Source organism: Juglans microcarpa x Juglans regia, chromosome 1S, assembly GCF_004785595.1.
Source record: "Juglans microcarpa x Juglans regia isolate MS1-56 chromosome 1S, Jm3101_v1.0, whole genome shotgun sequence".
Lineage (NCBI taxonomy): Eukaryota > Viridiplantae > Streptophyta > Magnoliopsida > Fagales > Juglandaceae > Juglans > Juglans microcarpa x Juglans regia.
The window spans coordinates 3484108-3489970 of NC_054595.1; the positions used below are offsets into that span (position 1 = coordinate 3484108).

At 36.7% G+C, this 5863-nt stretch overlaps 1 pseudogene; it reads right to left on the reverse strand.

The window, feature by feature from the left end:
* Positions 1 to 629, reverse strand: LOC121246546 (annotated as a pseudogene).
* Between the last annotated feature and the right edge of the window lie 5234 nt (positions 630 to 5863).

The following is a 5863-nucleotide window of genomic DNA, read 5'->3' on the forward strand; positions in this document are numbered from 1 at the left end:
CTAAACAAAGCTTAGCAAATATGGGAGAAGCGACACCGGTGGTAAAGGATCTTCAAATTGTTCACCATAACATTTATCCTGACAAAGTTCTTTGAATTGAATTTTGATGGGACAAAAAAAATTGCAAACTGAAAGTTCCTCATCCAGAACACATTCATTGGAGCATCCAAAACTTTCCAACCAAATTTTCCTAAGCCAAAGAGTGCTGGCTGTGGTAGATTCATATTTCCATACAGTGGCTGCTTCTTTGTCTTGTAGTAGCGAGCTAGGCGATGGATTCTTCTCTCAACCAAAATCAACCTAAACTTGGAATCTTTGTCCTTCCTATTCCTCTCCAAATGCTTGCAGATTGAGATTGCTTTCTTTATTAGGTGGTACAATCCTCCGAAATTTCAGGAGCAAGTCCATGGGCCTCCAGTATATACAAAATCTTGCTTCTAGTAACACTCTTCAACTGAGCAATCCATGAGAATCCTGAAGAAAACACCAATTTAGATGGTGTCAGACCCTTCTTAGCAGATGTTCTCCACGACATCCTGATAAGAGATATTCAACCAACTTGGTGGTGTCCTCTTGTAAGGGAGAGCAGAAGCCGAAATACCCTAACCTCAACTGTGCATGCGACCCATGGTGATGACGAATGAGTGTATCTGGCGCTCTAGTTGTGCCTCTCTCCATGTTGTGCTCCGACCAATTAAATTGCTTATTGCTCTCATAATTAAAAAAATATGGTCCATCTAACAAAAAAACAAAACTATAGGAAGAACCATCAACCATTCCAAGCTTATGATTTAGCTTGATTCCATCACTTAAATTCGCAACATGCAATGCCGCACAAATTGATGGAGTCAGTTGGCCTGTATTGAGGAATGAAGAGCTGCTGACTCAGATAAAGGAATGAGCAACACAGCTGCAAGACCCACACATTCAGCAACAGTGTGAATATCCTGCAGGCTAAGGGATGAGACATTCTGTTGTCATTGTGCAAATTGTAGGAGTTTGTCACCTACTGGCTTTGTATTATATATAGGTTACTTTCCTTTGTATAGAGCACGATACAAGATAATCAATACAATTAAAAATTCCTTCCAAAAGCTCTGCACTCTACTTGTGTGATATTTTCATCCTTAAAACTTTTCTCACATCGTACTAGAGCTAGGTTACTATGGCAGATAATCAAAATACCAACCCAAATCCAAATCCACCTCTAAACTCTCCTCATGATCCTACTCAGCCAAATAACTCATACTACATTGGGACCAATAAGATGGAACAAGAGCCACATTGTTAACTCATAGCTTAGATGCCAATAATTATATTTGTGGCTAGATCGATGAGAAAGCTCTTAGAATCGAAAACAATTTAGGGTTCATGGATGGTACCCTTGTGAACCTGCAGATCCAAATGATCCCTTGATGGAACACTGGCTGAGATGCAACGACATTATAATCACTTGGATGCAAAACACTATGGCTATCGACATCAAATGCAGCACAATCTATGCAGAGACAGCTCATCAGCTATGGCTAGACATTGAGCAGAGGTTTGCTCAACAAAATGCACCTCAAATCTATGAGATCAAGCAAGGTATAACAACATTAGTACAAAACCAAAATGTTGTAAGTGTTTATTTTTCAAAACTCAAAACTCTATTGGGTGAACTGTTAAATTAGATCCATTCCTAACTGTTCATGTGAGTCTGAAAACAATAGTTCAAAATCAGCAACATGATTGGGTAATGAAGTCTTGATGGGCTTGAATGAGTCTTACAAAAGTATTAAAGCTCAAATTCATTAAGCATTTTTCCTAGTTTTAATGAAGTTTATTCGATTGTTCAACAAGAGGAGAAGAGAATGGAGATATCTTTAGTGCCGTTAATGAATCCATGTCTCTCGTAGTTAGAGGAAATTTTAGAAAGTGAAAAACAAAATTTCTCATCTCAAAAGAAGGACCGATATTATTGTACTCATTGTAAAAGGTTAGGACAATCTCTTGAGAGATGCTTCAAAACAAATCCTAAGCCAACCTGCTCACACTGCCAAATACTTGGACATACAGCCGAGAAATGCTTTAAACTACATGGGTATCCTTCAGGCAACATATTCGATGGAAAGCTAGACCACCTTCATTTATTGCAAATTAAGTTTATGCAATCCAAGCTACTGATCAAGAACAAGTAAGGGACAAAGCTCAGGTCTCATTAACTAAAGAACAATATTCTCAACTCCTGGCACTCCTCAAGCCATCCACCAACAGCTCGTCACTGCTCCCTTCAACAAATAATGTTCAGACATTCTTCCCATCTTCTTCTAATACTGAAATTTCTAAGATAGCTAGTATATCTCTATGCCTCTCTGCTTGCAACACCAAAACCACTGATTTTACTACCATCCCTTGGATCCTAGACACTGTGCAACAGATCATATGATATGTTCCAATTCTTTTTTTACTTCAATTAATTCTCAAGTTTCATACTCTGTAACTTTCCTAATGAGAGGGGTTACCTTAGTTACTCATGTTGGAACTATTGAAATAACTAAGTCTCTTGTTCTTCAAAATGTTCTTTGTGTTCTTCTTTTTCATTTAACCTCATTTCAGCTAGAAAAATAACTCAAGAGTCCAATTGTTGTCTCATGTTTTTCTCTGATTTTTGTTTCATCTAGGACCTTTTGACTTGAACAACAGCTGGCAGGGTGAAGTAAAGCACGTTTATATCATTTGCTGCAAAAGGAAATCTCTCCTTCAACCTTAGTAGAAGTTTTAAATCAGTTTGTTCATACTGCACCTTTATCCACTTTAGTAACTTGTAATGCTGAAGATTTTGATCTTTGGCATTACAGGCTAGGACATTCATCTTATTCTGGACTTGCTTTAGAAACTAACTTCCATACATCCAAACATCCTAGCCATAAGCCCTGTCTTATATGCCCTTTGGCTAAGTTACACAAATTACCTTTTCCGTCAAGTGAACACAAATCTGAAAGAAGTTTTGAATTAGTACATTGTGATATTTGGAGCCCTTGTAATGAGATGAGTTACGATAGTTCCAGATATTTCTTAATGCTTGTAGATGATTTTAGTAGATGTACTTGGGCATACGTGTTAAAAACAAAATCAAATGCAACCATGAAAGAATTTTATCTCGAAAGGGGATTATACACCAAACCACTTGTGTTGAAACACCCCAACAAAATGCCATAGTAAAGAAGAAACACCAGCATATTTTGAATGTTGCTAGGGCATTAAAATTTCAAAGTTCTATTCCATTGAAATATTGGAATGACTGTGTTCTTACTGCTGTCCATCTTATAAATAGAATTTCATCTCCTTTATTAAAGCACAAAAGTCCTTTTGAAATTCTTTTCAAGACCAAACTTGCATATTGTCAACTCAAAGTTTTCAGGTGTTTAGCTTTTGTCACTACCCTTGTGAATGGGAGGCACAAATTTGACTCTAGAGCCAAAAAATGTGTTTTCTTGGATATCCCTTTAGGATCAAAGGTTATAAACTGTTAGACTTAGAAACCATAAAAATTTTTATTTCTCGTAATGTTGTCTTTCATGAAAGTATTTTCCCTTCAAGGTCAATACCAAAAATTGCACCACCAAAAAATATAGTACCCTACCAGATCCTATTCAACCTTCATTTCCTCAAATAACCACCACATCTATCCCAAATATTCTCATACTAAATGATTTTACTGAAACAGAAAATCCAAGTCCAATACCTCTTGATTCAGCAAATTCTTCAATAGATACCAAGACTTCTAATCCACATATCAATGAATAAGTCAATCATTCAAACCCTTCCATTCCTATAAACACAAACCATGTCCATCACTTGCCACGATGATCCACCAGAATAAGAAAAGTTTCTCCTCATTTGCAGGATTATATATGCCAACAAGCTACTTTGTTTCACCCATTTCAGAAGTTGGACAAGGAAGGAGGTGTTGTTTTTCCAGGTAAAACATTTTCCTCTTAGTAATTGTATGTCTTATGTAAAATTGTCCACTCCACACAAAGTTTTTGTGACATCCATAACCAATCGAACCGAACCTAGGAACTATCAAGAAGCTTCACAATCCCCAAAATGATTTGCTGCCATGCAAGGTGAGATAAAAACACTTGAGTTAAATAACACTTGGGATATTGTTGACTTACCTCTGAAAAAGAGGCAATAGAATGCAGATGGGTTTACAAAATTAAGTTTAATACTTATGGAAGTCTTGAAAGATTTAAAGCAAGGCTGGTGGCAAATGGGTACACACAGCAAGAAGGCCTTGATTATCATGAGACTTTCTCTCCAGTAGCAAAATTGGTCACAATAAAGACTTTGCTAGCTATAATAGCTGTGAAAGGATGTCACTTGCATCGATTTGATGTAAACAACAATTTCCTATATGGAAACTTAGAAGAAGAAGTCTACATGCAAAATACCACCTGGTTATGGTGATGGAAATGTGAGAAAAGTATGCAAACTTAAGAAAAGTTTGTATGGGTTGAAGCAAGCGTCAAGGCAATGGTATTCCAAGCTATCTAATTCATCATCCAACAAAGATTTAATTAGTCTAAGGCTAATTACAGCTTGTTTACAAAATCAGAAGGTAACTCATTCATAGCCATTATTGTATATGTTGATGATATTATAGTTGCAAGTAATTGTGTGGATATTGTCAGTAATCTTAAAGCTTCTCTCAATGATAAATTAAAATTAAAGGCCTTGGGAAATTGAAATACTTCCTTGGTCTTGAGGTAGCAAGGTCAGAAGAAGGCATCTATGTATGCCAAAGAAAGTATGCACTTGACATGCTAAAGGATTCTGGTACAATAGGTTCAGCCCCTGCTAGAATTCCTTTATATCAAAACCTCAAGTATCTAAGGAACAAGGAGAATTGCTTGTTGATCCTACTCTTTATAGGGGGTTAATTGGTCAATTGCTTTAGTTGACTATAACTAGACCAGACCTTGCACACTCTACCCAATTGTTAAGTCAATTATGGACAGCCCTAGAATTCCTCATCTGCATGCTGCTCACAAAGTTTAAGGTACATTAAAAGGACACTAGGACAAGGATTGTTCTATTCCACAAAATCTGAATTGTAACTTCAAGGTTATTGTGACTCGAATTGGGGGTCTACCCAGAGACAAGGATATCAGTAACGGTTATTGTGTGTTCATTGGTTCTTCCTTAGTCTCTTGGAAATCAAAGAAATAAAATGTGGTTTCAAGGTCTTCAGCTGAGGCCAAGTATAAAGCAATGACCAACCTTAGTTGTGAATTAACTTGGCTGAGATATGTTTTCAAGGATTTAAATGTAACATCCTCAAACAACAATGTTGTTTGTGATAGCAAATCTGCAATTCATATAGCCACAAATCTAGTTTTTCATGAAAGAATAAAACATATAGAACTTGATTGCTATTTGATTAGAGATAAAATTCTGGAAGGAAGCATCACAACTGAGCATGTTAGCAATGGTTTACAAGTTGCTGATGTTTTGACCAAAGCTCTAAGTTCACCTAACTTTTATCAACATTTGTCCAAGATGGGAGTAGCAGATATCTACTCTCCATCTTGCAGAGGGCTATTGAGGAATGAAGAGCTGCTGACTCAGATGGAGGAAGGAGCAACACAGTTGCAAGACCCACACATTCAGCAACAACGTGAATACCATGCAGGCTAAGGATGAGGACATTTCGTTGTCATTGTGCAGATTGTGCATAATGTTTTGCTTTTTTTTTTTTTTTTTTTTTTTATTCTTTGATGCCAGTTGTAGGAAGTTTGTCACCTACTAGCTTTGTATTATATATTACTTTCCTTTTGTATAAAGCACGATACAAGAGAATCAATAATAATAGAAA